The sequence below is a fragment of the Bombyx mandarina genome, chromosome 26 (genome assembly GCF_030267445.1).
Source record: "Bombyx mandarina strain Sakado chromosome 26, ASM3026744v2".
Lineage (NCBI taxonomy): Eukaryota > Metazoa > Arthropoda > Insecta > Lepidoptera > Bombycidae > Bombyx > Bombyx mandarina.
Window position 1 is genome coordinate 1,929,797 of NC_143232.1, and position 15,426 is coordinate 1,945,222.

The 15,426-nt window shown below is 42.7% G+C and overlaps 1 non-coding gene across 1 annotated transcript; it reads right to left on the reverse strand.

The window, feature by feature from the left end:
* Positions 1-4,918: 4,918 nt before the first annotated feature.
* On the reverse strand, positions 4,919-4,996 carry LOC149499763 (U6atac minor spliceosomal RNA). The gene has a single exon (XR_016325525.1). It is a non-coding gene; the product is annotated as a U6atac minor spliceosomal RNA (small nuclear RNA).
* Between the last annotated feature and the right edge of the window lie 10,430 nt (positions 4,997-15,426).

Consider the following 15,426-nt stretch of genomic DNA (forward strand, 5'->3'; position numbering starts at 1 on the left):
GATCGAGAACATACAATCAGATCTTTTTTTGAAGTTATACTTCTTTAGGCGCGTTATGAAAAATTGATGAGAGTGAAATTTTACGATGCGCGCGCACCGTGACACAAAATTAACAGAAATGAAGTTGCCCACTAAATCGTTCATTACAATACGACCGACGTAACTTGGTGAGTCTGAATATAGCCGCAGGTGAACTTTCCGAACCGTACCGAGAATTACCGAATTTATACGATGTCAAGAAAAGGGATGTCCAATATGCGTGTTTGAGGATGTTGTTTAATCGATTTTTTTTCAAATTGATTAAAATTTAAATAAAAAAAAGTAATAAATTTAATAAAAATAAAGTATAACTTCTTACGCGCGTACATAAGTACACGCACCCTTTTTTTAAGACGGGTGAATGAACGACTCACCCAGTCTGAAGTAGTCACGGGAGCCCATAGACCTCACAGTGTGAATACCGCTTCTCACTTTGAAACTTTTATCTGTGAGCTTTAAACAGTCGCAAAGCTCGATACGAGCACAACAAGCTCTATCCTGTAGCCTACAATAACTTCAACACTTAAAAAATACTATTTCTCCATTTTCTTGCACTGATGTGTCATTGCAGTTCATTGGTTATACCCGATCCTGCGGACCGAATGGTAAACAGTCGACGTCGCCCTGAACACGTCATTACGGATCCTCCCGGTCCTTTATCGGTGGCGTTAGGTACCTCAAGCACCGTTCACCGTCCTCGCCGAATCCGTCGCTTGCGATAAAGGGTTCTGCGAGTAAATTAACCCACAGACACAGCCCACTGAGTTTCTCGCCGGATCTTCTCAGTGGGTCGCGTTTCCGATCCGGTGGTAGATTCTGTGAAGCACTGCTCTTGCTAGGGCTAGTTTTAACAACGTCCACAGGTTGGAGCCCTGTGAGTTTACCCACTCGTTTGACTACGCTGGCACAGCCTCTGAAGGCTACCAGCATTAGATAGGAAAATATAAATAATACATTTCAATTGCATACTTGCAGCTCCGAACTCTAAATTTTAATTATAATTAAATAACTTAACCGAACAATTGTTACACAGTCATCTAGCAATTCTGATATATTCCAAAAGTTTTAATTTTAGAAAACCGATTACCTCAGGACAGTAAAAGTATATTTCGCAAATAGATATTCCTACATGTTTATGTTAAGAATGACTTAAGCTGAATTGTATTATTAGAAACAAAATAAATAATAAATAATATATTTCTCTTTACACTTTGTTTCTACTTCGATGACATGCTTATATGTATTACAAGAATGTTTACTAAATGAGCCAGTAACCGTTTCCAAGCCTCGTCATTTTTATTATTTTTGTTTTTATTTTTTGTACATTTTTTTTATTGCTTAAATGCCTGCATGAGCTCACAGCCCACCTGGTGTTAAGTAGTTGCTCGAGCCTATAGACATTTAGCACGTCGTCATCCTTCAAACCGAAACGCATTACTGCTTTACGATTAGTATTAGCTAGTATTAGTATTAGTATTAGATTATATCTTTAAGATTAGTATTATTATTATTATAAATCGGTGATTAATTCAAAAGAGTTGCTTTTGCGTTAAGTACAGCTATGTAAATTAAAAAAATAATATAATAACTTATTTTATTCTCAGCAATGTCCTTCACTAATATATCACAGATGAATACATTCAGGTCGTTATTTTACGAATAATGAACATTCTTGCATCAAAAGTATTACAGAAGGTCCAAAAGTTGTCTCAAAGAAAAGAAAGCTATGCCATTACTTTGAAATAAATCAAATTTCCATGGTTGACTCTTGGCGTACGTGTTGAATCTTACATCTACAACGTAAATGCGCCACCCACCTTGAGATAAAAGTTCTAAGGTCTCAAATATAGTTACAACGGCTGCCCCACCCTTCAATCCAAAACGCAATACTGCTTCACGGCAGAAATAGACAGGGTGGTGGTACCTACCCGCGCGGACTCACAAGAGGTCCTACCAGTACAGTAATTACGCAAATTATGATTTTGCCGGTTGATGAAAATCAAACCCGCAAAATTATAATTTGCATAATGACTGGTGTTAGGACGTCTCGTGAGTCTGCACGGGTAGGTACCACAACTCTGGCTATTTCTGTCGTGATACAGTAATGCGTTTCGGTTTGAAGGGTGGGGCAGCCCTTATCGCTATTCTGAGAGACTTTATAACTCTTATCTCATGGTGGGTGGTGGCATTTACATTGTAGATGTCTATGGGCTCCAGTAAGCTATCTCCAGTAAAGCTATATGTGGTGTTATTTTGCATCTGAATAAAATGTAAGTAGATGATGATCTCTGATGACTGCAACGTTTTGGATTCGCCGTCAAACAATATATATTTTTATGAGTATTCTGTTGTATATTGTTTGTGTACCAACAATCGACTGTCAATCTCTATTGTACCCGGTAATGGCTTCCATTTCCCTTTAATTGTGTGTTACATTCACGATGTGCGCGCGATTGAACCCTTAGATCGTCTTTGTAATTGAATTTTCGAACGTCTTACAATTGATTATGTTCCTTATGTTGTAAAGCTGGCTATAAATTGTGTTGGCCGAGCTCAGCCAACACGAGACCAAGCAAGGCTACCAACGTAGACCAGTGTTGGTAGTACTATCCGAGAGGAGCCCGCGCCTTTGATGTGTGCACAAAAAAGTGAGAATTTTGGTCAAAGGATGGTACGTTTCACAAATTGTTGGCATATTGGAGTTGGCAACCGTTGATAATGGGGCTTAGTGCCTGTACTCTAATTATATTATATTAGCAGAGCGTTGGTACTGGAAGTCGTTGGAAGTCGTCGTGGCCTAAAGGATAAGACGTCCGGTGCATTAGTATGAAGCGGTGCAACGGTGTTCAAATCCCGCAGGCGGGTACCAATTTTTTTTAATGAAAAGCGTACTTAACGAATGTTCACGAATGATTTCCATGGTGAAGGAATAACATCGAACCCGCAAAATTATAATTTGCGTAATTACTGGTGGTAGGACCTCTCGTGAGTCCGCGCGGGTAGGTACCACCGCCCTGCCTATTTCTGCCGTGAAGCAGTAATGCGTTGCGGTTTGAAGGGTGGGGCAGCCGTTGTAACTATACTGAGACTTTATTAGAACTTATATCTCAAGGTGGGTGGCGCATTTGCGTTGTGGATGTATATGGGCTCCAGTAACCACTTAAGAACAGGTGGGATGTGAGCTCGTCCACCCATCTAAGCAATAAAAAAAATAAAAAATAAAAATGCAAATTCATTGATTCGTGGGAAAAGTTTGAAGTTAATTCGACGGTTTGGGGTCATTAAAAATGACTTTAAAAAAATAATTTACATACAAACATAACTTACGTATACACCAAGCTAATAAACTCGTGTAAGCGAACATCGGGTTGAATCATAAAATTTACCATATTTCATCATTGTAAAAAATGCATATTAATTAATTAAAAAAATACGGTTTCATGAACGCCTTAGGTAGAGCACTTCTCTGTGCCGGCTTAAAACACGCCAGTAATTATAAAAATTACATGATGTTGTAAACATTTTAATTTAATTTTGGAACGAAGTTCCTTATGGGACTATGCGGAGGGGTACCCTAACCGAGAAAAAACGTCCATAACGTAAGGTTTTTATTATTTATGTAGTCCTAATATGATGGCTATATAGTGTCTAGTGTATAGTCTACGTGTTATGTTGTTATTATTATTCATATAAATAGCTGTTTCTTTGTATATTATTCTATTACATCTATATTTTTATAAAAAAGTAGGTTTTATTTTATTTTTATCAATAAAATATCGATATCGAGATCAATATAATATAATTATTTTCTTTATACCTCGAATAGAACTTAAAATTAATATTTTTATAATAAGGAACTTGGTTCCTATCCGGTATCCCACGACACCACACATCTTTTTTTTTTCCCACCTGCGCTGATAGCCTTGAGAGGCTATGTCAGCGTAACCGGGCGAGTAGGTGAGCTCACGGGGCTCAAGCCGGAGTGTTGCTAGCGGTGGCCCTAGTAAGAGCAGTACTTCACAGAATCTACTACCGGATCGGAAACGCAACCCTCTGAGAAGATCCGGCGACATACTCAGTGGGCTGTGTCTATGGGTTGATTTACTCTTCGAGCCCCTCGTCGCAAGCGACGGGTTCGGCGAGGACGGTGACCGGGAATTTCAACAAAACAGAGAGGACACTATAGCGAATCATTTTTATTTATTTATTATTTATTTATTTATTACACTTCATGTAAAATGTACATTGGCGAACTTAATGCCTAAGGCATTCTCTACCAGCCAACCAAAAGCAGTGCAGAGTATTTACACTATTTAGTGACATCATGACGAATCATCATGGCGAAGAATCATGACCTCATATGAACTATGCTTACCTTGAGTAGCGAAAAAGGGATAGAATAAGTTTTCTAATTTTTTCCGGTTGTACTTCGGAGCCTTATTATCAAAATCGATTTATTTTCTCAATATAATTTCTTCTAACATAATGTGTGAAGACGACTGTCTATCTGTAATCTAGTTGCTTGGGCACCCGACTATGATAGCACTTGGTCCGGCTGTTGCTGGAACTTCAGGTTAACTTCTGTCACAGTATCATCAGCGTACGACTAGGCTTCGCACAAACCTCTTCATTATACGAAAAGTTGCCCGATGTAGAAATCGAACCCATGTCCCTGGGCCCAGTACCCATGACAGCCTTCACTAAGCCCATTGATTTTAATCAGCACGACAGCAGAACCGTTTTTTGTAATAATAAGATATATTTTTTTATTTTTATTGCCTTTGTAGGTAGACGAGCATATGGCCCAGCTCATGGTAAGTAGTCACCGTTGCTCATGGACGTCAGCAATGCCAGGGGCAGAGCCAAGCCGCTGCCTACCATAATAAGTGCCTTAACCAAATTGTGTGTTCCATCCTTGTCAAGGGGAGTGCTAGCCGTCTCTCCTTTCAATAGACACGAGGAACATGAGTCGCGCTTAAAAGCTATTTCAATGTAAATTTTAAGCTGTTTAAGGTATTTTTTTACACCTTGGGTTACATTATTGGAGTTTTATTAAGTATCCCTAATTTTTTCAAAAAAGATTAACCCTATGTCACTCGGGAATAGTGTAGCTTTCAAACAGTGAATAATATTTCAAATCGGTTCAGTAGTTTCGGAGCCTATTCAATACAAACAAACAAATCTTTCCTCTTTATAATATTATAGTATAGATGAGATACATTTATGTTTTATTTTGTGTAGAGAGAGGAGAGAATGTTTAAAATATAAACAAAACAATTTTCTTCGGGGAATTTCGCAACGTAAGCAAAACGTTGAACTCTTGTGAAAATCAAACATTGCAAGATCGTAGTAAAGTCGAAGTTAGAGTGTTTTTTATTGACCGACACGATAACGATAATTATATCGTCGATGCAAAGCTACCGATATCGGAACACTTGAAACTTTTTTTCCCTACCTATGCTGATAGCCTTGAGATGCTATTTCAGCTTCGCCCTAACATGTAGGTGATCTCACGGGGTTCAAACCGGAGTGTTGCTAACAATTCTTCACTGGTGGTAGGACCTCTTGGGAGTCCGCACGGGTAGGTACCACGACCCCGCCTATTTCCGCCGTGAAACAGTAATGCGTTTCGGTTCGAAGGGTGGGGTTGTCGACGTCGCCCAAAATACGTCATTATGGATCCTCCCGATCCATTAAAGGTGCTTTTAGGTACCACAAGCACCGATCACCGTCCTCGCCGAGCTCTTTGCTTGCGACGAAGGACTCGACGAGCGAATTAACTCATAGATACAGCCCACTGAGTTTCTCGCCGGATCTTCTCAGTGGGTCGCGTTTCCGATCCGGTGGTAGATGCTGCGAAGCACTGCTCTTGCTAGGGACCTTTTTTTTTTTTTATTGCTTAGATGTGCCGACGAGCTCACAGCCCACCTGGTGTTATGTGGTTACTGGAGCCCATAGACATCTACAACGTAAATGCGCCTCCCACCTTGAGATATAAGTTCTAGTCTCAAGTATAGTTACAACGGCTGCCTCAACCTTCAAGCCGAAACGCATTACTGCTTTAGGGCAAAAATAGGCAGAGTGGCGGTACCTACCCACGCGGACTCACAAGAGATCCTATCACCAGTTATGACGCAAATTATAATTTTGCGGGTTTAATTTTTATTACATGATGTTATTCCTTGTCCTCCTATAATTGTCGTATCGGTTAACGTAAAAACGATAAAACTATGAGATTGTTCTCAAAGGAACTCGTTATTGAAACATGCTCCTACTCGTTTCCACTGATTGAAATTTTATAAAAAATATATATGCAAATTGTTTATAAAAATATTGAATTTGATCCCGACTACGTATTAATTTTCAAGGAGCACCCATACTAGCCAGCAATTAATAAATCGTCTAATTATTTTTGAGTACATCATAAACTTAAAAGTGGACTTATATTATTCTGAGAAGACTTTTACACCAAACGGTTTGAAGTTTTTGATGGGTTCATTGTAAAAATGTTACATAAATGGAACAAACTTTTATTACGTCTTCAATGTTAAATCATATGCCATATACCTAGTATTTATTTGGGTCTATGATAATCACAGATATGCTTGTTTTACATTTTGAGCTTTTGTTAAAAATTTCGAACTCATGTCAAGAAGTGAATGATTGCAGTTATGTTTAAAAAGTCCTCAACCATCGGCACCAGTTTGTCTATCCTTGCTCCAGCTTACATTATTGAGCGATAGTGACTACCCCATACTACTACTACTACTACTATAATATAATGGATGAATAAATCCAGAATCACAGTGAGCAGTGAGTCGGCTGTGAGTTCGTCATCTCATGCCAAGAACAATAATTACATCTACCCGAAAAAAACCTACAAAAACCGACCTTAACCATTCAGATAGGTCAACTGTCAAATTAACCTAATCCAAAATTGATTGTAGCCCCCCTCGTCCAGCCATAAAACGAGGAACCCGAATATTTGTATCAACATGTCGTTTCTCTGATCCGGTTTTACGATGGGAGGCTTAGACTTCAAATTCTCTTGAGCTGATAAGGATCGCGCCGTCGTAAAGTCTCCAGCTGGGTCGAGAATTATCGCTAAGGCTAGATAAGTTTAGTGTCAATGGTTTTTTTTTTAATTTTCGGTTAATGGTGTGAAATATTGTTGGATTACAGACGAGGTCAGATTGGCTTTTTTTGGGCCGGGGGCCGAACTTCATACGAGGTGTCCGCGCCTAGGGGGCGCTCGGGATATGTGGGACTTGATTGTGTGGCATGATTTAGGGCCCTACTCACCAAACGACTCCACTGGCACTCTCTCACCCGACGTCCAATCTCCGCCCGACGTCATAGCCCGGTCAGAGTAGGGGTGTTTCCGCGGTCAACACTACAACTGGACTCGCGGTGCCACCCCTAGGACGCCCAACCGACTGGTCATCGAGATGGTAGTCAATGACTCTACGTCATCTGTCTCGCACGGCAGCCCGTCAGGCTGTGTCACTGGTGTTCCGGATTGCTCCGCTGGTCCAGAACCGGGAGATCAGATTGCATGCGCTGATCATTCCAAAGACTTCTCAATTTTGACCGGTAAGGCCCAGGCGTGGTCCACTATTGGGCCACATCCGTTATTGACAATCAATTGGACTGAGGTAGTTGTGATTCCATTACTTTCTTAATATCAATAAAATAAAAAAATAAAAACCCGAGACAATCTATCGGATCCTCTCGATTCACTCTGAGTGCATTTGATGCGCCCGTCATTGTTCTTAATGACCGATGACTTCGACGTGCAACATAGGCACAATTCACTGAATCCATAAAATAAAACAAAATACCTCTTGGAACCTGAGTCTACGGTGAGATTTTGGTTCGCTCTGTGTTTTGTACCGTATTTTTTATAGGGAGCGGGGACCACTGCGTTTATCCATAGTGATATTTGCTGCCACGTACCATAAGGCTTAGGAATTAGCTACCCTCCATGGTGCTTCCCGAACGTTATGACATACTCGTATGCTTCTTCAAACAAGATATAATAATATGGAGAGTAGTTTTTTTTTTTTTTTTTTTTTTTTCCTACCTATGCTGATAGCCTTGAGAGGCTATTTCAGCTTCACCCTAACGTTAGTAGGTGAGCTCGCGGGGCTCAACCGGAGAGTTGCTAACACTGACCCTAGCAAGAGCAGTGCTTCGCAGAATCTACCACCGGATCGGAAACGCGACCCACTGAGAAGATCCGGCGAGAAACTCAGTGGGCTGTGTCTATGGGTTAGTTCGCTCGTCGAGCCCTTCGTCGCAAGCGACGGGTTCGACGAGGACGGTGACCGGTGCTTGTGGTGCCTAAAAGCACCGTTAATGGATCAGGAGGATCCGTAATGACGTGCTTTGGGCGACGTCGACGGTTTACCATTCGGTCTACTGGGTCGGGTATGTAATTTCCAGCGGCTACGATGAGAGGGTTCTCATGTCGTGCCGCCTTCTCAAAATGGCGCAGCGATGCCGACTGTAGATACTTACTAAAAGAGTCGAGCTCCAGGTCGTCGTGGAGATCCACATTCCTAAGGAACCAAGGCGCTCCGACGGCTATCCTGCAGAATCGTGATTGAATAACCTGAAGGGATTTCAAGTGGGTGCGGGCTGCGTGAGCGAACACTACGCTTGCATACGTCATGACGGGGCGTATACAAGTTTTGTAGAGAGTTACCTTATTACGGAGGGACAGTTTGCTTCGACTACAAAGCATTGGATAGAGTCGTCCTAGAATAAACGCGGCGCGGTCGCGTACCGTTTTTATATGGGGACGGAATGTCATCCCTCTGTCGAGGGTGACGCCTAGATATTTGACCTTCGAGACCCACGGAATGGGCTGGCCAAAGAGAGTGATGGGACTAACGGCGGAGGTGTTTGCGCGCCTACTACGGAGTGGGATGCTCGAAGTGATGTTCGGAGGGCGACCCCTTTTGAAGAGCACCGCTGCGCTTTTCGTGGGGTTGATGTCTATTCGCCACTTCCGGAACCACTGTCCCATGGTGGCTACTGCGATCTGGAGTCGCCGATGAAGCAGCGACATCTTCCTACACGAGTAGTAGATAGCCGTGTCATCGGCGAAGAGCGCTAGATGGGTCTCCGGAGACCGGGGTATATCATTGATATACAAACTAAATAATAACGGGGAGAGCGCGGAGCCTTGCGGGACTCCGGCGGTCAGTTGACGGGGACGAGAACGAGTTCCCTCTACTCGATATCGAAACGAACGGTTCGACAAGAAGTCTCGTATGATGAGCACGAGTCTGTCTGGCACTCCCATGTTGTACAGTTTATAAATTAAACCGTTGTGCCAGACTTTGTCGAACGCCTTCGCGATGTCGAAGAAGAGGGCGCCGGTCGGGATTTGTTTACGCCTATTTAGTCCTATCAGAATGTGCTCCGTGAGGCGGTGCACTTGTTGTACGCACGAGTGTTTAGAGCGGAATCCGAACTGTTCGTCTATGAGAATTTTGTTCGCGGTAACAAAATCCCAGAGACGTTTCCTAAGGAGCCGTTCGTAAATTTTTCCTATCGTCGAGAGGAGACTAATCGGACGGTAACTAGAAGTTTCGTTTGTCGGTTTGCCCGGCTTATGTATACCGATAACGTCCGCTTCTTTCCACACCGCGGGAAAGATGCAGTGCGTCATAGCGGCATTTAAAATTGTAGCCAACATTGCTATCAGTTGGACTGGCAAGAGTTTTAGCGCGCGGTTGTGGATGCCGTCGGAGCCGGGTGCTTTCCTAGGTTGGAGGTTGTGGATCGCGTCTCTAACTTCGTCAGTGGTAATGGGGGGTAACGCGTCCGAGGGCGGCAGGGAAGCTCTGCGCTCGACCTCCCTGTCGACTAACTCGGTGTGTTCGGGGTCCGCGTTTTGAGTGCTGGTGGTGCACTGCTCTTGCAGTGCATCGGCCAGCAGCTCAGCCTTGTCATCGTCATCGAATGCCGGTGGTTGGCCTGAAGGGCGTATGAGGGGAGGCATAGTAGCGGTAGTTTCGGATTTGAGAGTCCTAGCTAGTCGCCAGTATGCTTGGTGGGAGGGCGCGAGTTGTTCTAGATAACTATGCCAATTATCGTTACGCGCGTCGCTTAAGCGGGAGTGGACTTCGCGTTGTAGACGACGCATCTGAATCCGGTTTGAATGCGTGGGAAGACGATCGTAGGCCCGGATTGCCGCGTTCCTAACTCTTAAGAGATTCCTAAGATCGGGGGACAGTCTGATGCGGTGGAAGCTGTCCTCCACATCGACTTCTTTTGAAGATCTAATGATCGCGGAAGAGATGTGATCGGTAATGATGTTTATGGATTCGACGGTGTCCTCGGGGGATGGATTCGAATCCGGGCCGCAAGGGAGGATTGGCGGAGCGGCGTCGGCTAGGCACGTGCCCAGCTTATTCCAATCCACCATGGTCCTCGTAACAGTGACTGGGTTGTGAGGGCGACCGAGCTGCATAACGACAGGTCGGTGGTCTGAGTCGAGCTCTGACATTGCTTCGATGGAACGCAAGCGCAGAGTTACGTTCCTAAGCAATGCCAGGTCTATAGTGCTCGGACGAAGCGCGATGTTATACGGATAACATGTTGGAGTTGGGGGACCGACTATTTCAAAGGTGAGGTCGTCTATAAACGCGTCGAGACGCCTACCGTTAACGTTTGTACGATGGCAGTTCCACCTAGTGTGGTGGCAATTTAAATCGCCTGCCAGGATGACAGAGTCTCCCATGCCGAACAGTGACTCGATGTCACTGCTCAGAAGGGGCTTGTCCGGGGGAGGTAAACGGATGCGATGACGATCGGCTGGTGTCCCGTCAGCGAGATACGGCACACTGACGCCTCGATATGTGAGAGCGAGGGAGTATCGAGAGGGACAACGTGCAGGGCCCGCCTATAGTAAATGGCAGTCCCGCCTTTGGAGGCGGTGAGTCTGTCATTCCTAACCATGACGTAATTCGCGACTTTCGGGTCGCGACGCGAGGGCTTCAGACAGGTTTCCTGCACTAGTAGAATATCTACAAGATTATCGCGGAGGAATTCGAAAATTTGATCGCGTTGCCGCGCGAGTCCGTTAGCATTGTAGAATGCTAACGTAAGGGAATACGGTTTTTCTCTACCTTTTTGCGCCATTGATTACCGGTAAAGATTTTTATAAAGTGCGGGACACGGACTCGTATACGTCCATGTGATCGAACGCGGGGAGAGTAGTTAGCGGGAGCCATCCGCTATGTATCCCGAGCACTGCTGCCGTCCATGGGTGCCGCTGACCACTCACCAGCGAGTGGGCCGTACCCTCGTCTGTCGACAAGGTCTATGACAAAAACGAAACTAAGACAATCTGGAGCGAGTATATAACGGTTTGATTGAGCCTTAGAATGTGGGAATCGCGCCATCAAAATTTCACTGTAGATGCTACGACTCTATGTTTAGTACTGTAATAGAATACGTAATTCACATTTCACTCCGCGTCCCACCCACAATGATGTTAATCTCAAAAAGCGACAAGAACAAATTGCTCAACACGAGATTTCTTTATCGCAACAATATAAGGCAGAGTGATTAATGATAAAAATAAATGGAAACGATCCGAAGATGTATGTATGAAGAACTCAAGATATATCCTTTATCATTTCGTTGTTTCATTTTTGATCTACACGGTGTAATATCAAAGTTAAGATGCTGTAGCACTAACTTTAGAAGTCGTCTAATGCGCCACCTACCTTGAGATATAAGTTCTAAGGTCTCAAGTATAGTTACAACGGCTGCTCCACCCTTCAAACCGAAACGCATTACTGCTTCACGGCAAAAATAGGCGGGGTGGCGGTACCCACCCGCGCGGACTCACAAGAGGTCCTACCACCAGTAATTACGCAAATTATATTTTGCGGGTTTAATTTTTATTACACGATGCTATTCCTTCACCGTGGAAGTCAATCGTGAACATTTGTTGAGTACGCATTTCATTAAAAATTAGTACCCACCTGGGATTCGAACACCGGTGCATCGCTCAACGCGAATGCACCGGACGTCTTATCCTTTAGGCCACGACGACTTCAAAATATATGAACACTGTTTAAAATATAAATTTTAAAAGAGATTAAACTTTTTTTCTTATTATATCACAGAAAACGCAAATAAGTCTTTTATTGTTCGTTGATTCTGAAGTATTAGCCACACGATTGGCGACGAACGTTTTTAGTTTGAACGCAGGTGTATTTCTCCATGTCAATGCAACTGTACTGTCAGTAAAAGCTAGTAAGCTAATTCAAGCTAACTTCAACTTCATTGGCCAAAGTATCGATTACATACGGTAAAGTTTTTAACTATAAGTGAGCCCATAACTATATCTATACTAACATTATAAAGAGGAAAGATTTGTTTGTTTGTTTGTATTGAATAGGCTCCGAAACTACTGAACCGATTTGAAAAATTATTTCACTGTTTGGAAGCTACGCTATTCCCGAGTGATATAGGCTATAATATTTTTTGAAAAAATTAGGGATACTCAATAAAACTCCAATAATGTAACCCAAGGTGTAAAAAAATTACGTAAAATATTCTTTACATCGCGTGCGCTGCGAAAACTACTGATGATAGAATAAAATAATGTACTACGACTTTGTAGAACACATTGCTATTTACAAAAAGTGTCACGACAATATATGTCTAACTATTATAGCTATGCCGCAATAAGAGTTCTTTTATTTAAAAAAATAAAACAACTTCAACTATCGTTGAAATTTTTGTTAAATACCCGAGTGGACTCGGAGCGAGCCGCTAGTCATTTTATATTTACTAGAGGTCCCGCAGTAGTCGAGATTCGACTATAATTAATTGGAATTGTAAGTTTGTACACTATTATGATTGTATTTTATACTTCTATAATCACAAATTTCGCCAAGACTACACTATAAAAAATATTAACAAAGACAAACAATATTGAATCTATTCTCAATTTGACAACAGACGTCAAGAACAAAAGTTTGACAATAAATAGTATGCATGCGTGTGTGCGTCAAATACATGGTATGTAGTGTGTGTAATGTTTTCTTTATTGATTTAATGTATCTTTTATGCATTATTTAAAAAAAAAAAAAAAATATTAGCATTGTGCACTTCTTCTCTATATTCTCTATAAGTGCGGAAAATTTTATACTCCTCCGTTCGCGCAATCTTCGTAAAAAGGGATACAAAGTTTTTGCTTCACGTATTAATATATAGATAGTCAGCGTGTGACACATTTGTAAAAGGCATTTTCTGTTATGTGTTAAATGGAAAATTTCCAACACAGATACCTGTTTTGTAGTGAAGGTCTTCGTTCTTGGAAATTCTCGATCGCACACGCTTTTTTTTTGACCTAAACGAATACTCGATACGTATTCATGTTCGGTTTCCACAATGATGGTAATATCTATTGTGAAGGAAACCCAATCGACTGTGAGTGTATTAATAGAAACTAGACTAGAATCTATTCCTGGTTTCTGAAAAGAACAGAACTGTCTAAAAATTAAAAAGATGTGTGGTACCGTGATAGGAACGAAGTTCCTTATTATAAAAATATTAATTTTAAGTTCTATTCGAGCTACAAAGAAAATAATTATTCGGGTATACATTTTTCATTATGATTTTTTTATTGATAAAAATAAAAAAAAAGTTACTTTACGAAGTTCTCAAATTTGTTTTATTCACAATGTTTTATAAAAAATATATAATTAACATAATATATTCTTTTTTGTACGTTATTACAAAGCTAAGTCATACACTTTGTGCATTACTAATTTTTACGTTATTACAAAGTTAAGTCGTACACTGTGTGCATTACTAATAAAAATCTTACGGTATGGACGTTTTTTCCCGGTTAGGTACCCCTCCTCATCGTCTCACAAGAAATTCGTTCCAAAAAGTTTTCATGCAAGAAATTCTTACTACTTACATTCACCTACCTCATTTTTAACAGTGTGCTACTTCCGAACTTTCTCCAGGTGAATCGATTTTGAAAATTATTTTATTTAATTGCAAGCTAGTAGTGCGTTCCGTGTGGCCTCATTCAAATTATATCGAGATTTGACCAGTAGTTACCAAATTTTCCTTTTAAATGGATTGATTGATGATATTCACATTTCAGCGGCGGCTTGATTCTGACCCTGGAATTGCTGAAGTCTATGGGCGACGCTAACTCACCATCAGGTGGGTTGTATGTTCGTCTGCTTACAAGGGCAATAAAAATAAACATTAGTTTAATCTTTATTTTTATGAAGTCGGATCTTCACCAAAAATACGTATATCTGTGGCGGTAGCCCTCATACAACGCAAGATATTTGACAGATGCTTGAATCTCGCTAACGACATTTTCAAGATAAACTCGCATATATACAAGTTCCCAACAACAACATACGGACCGTCGCATTCACAGTTCCGATTGCATCGCCGTACAGTCCGGACGCGTTTTTACGAAAAATTGTCGCTGCCGTCGCGATCTTGTGTCTCGAGTTTCGTTGCATTGTCGTTGTCGCACCGATCGCGGCATTGTTGCGAATTCTTGACGCACTATCGCTGGCGTCGCGACCTTGTGTCGTAAAAGCGATTCGAGCTTGTTGATTGTGCACTCGCAACGACAACTTCACACTATCATTTCACTCATCTCATTTATTAAATTTAATTATTTATTCGGCGTGAAAAACAGTCTCTTTCGAGACTAAAACTCCACTGAGATCACCGCTTGTTGTGGCATTCTCACAACCCAGTGGAGCCCTACCTTCCCAACTTTCCACCCCAATTCCCAGCCGACTGCCGTTTTCACGGCAAAGGCACTCCCCCCCTTGGAGCTGGTAAAGCTCAGGGGGTGAACTCCTACTCAGGGGACTCGCCTTTCGGCGAGTGTGCCTTAAGTCCCGGGGACGCCCCCCCGGGCAAAAGAAACCATGGAAGAAGAGTTATTAGGGTTTCTCGGGTTACTTGCCGAGAAGTACCCGGTCCTATCTAACCTCACGGCCGAATTCGCGGCCTACAGGGCCGCCCGCGCAAGTTCCCCCCCGCCCGCGTCCCTCGCCGCGTCGTTCAGAGCCGCACAAACATGCCCCGCCCCCAAATCCATTTCGAGCGCACGTATTCACGTAGCGACTCATGAAGCGCCTAGCGCCAGCGAGGCGCCTAACGCACCCGCGACGTTTACACCGATCTCGTCCGTCGCGTCGTCAATCGCCAACTCCGGTTCAGACTCCGATACCGGATCGGAGATGGACTTCGAGTCCGCGACGAGCCCGCAGCCCGGAACCTCCGATGGGTTCAAAACCGTCACGCGCGGCAAAAAACGCGCCCGTGCCGTGGAACCGTCCACAGCGCCAAAACAGCCCAAGGCCGCGA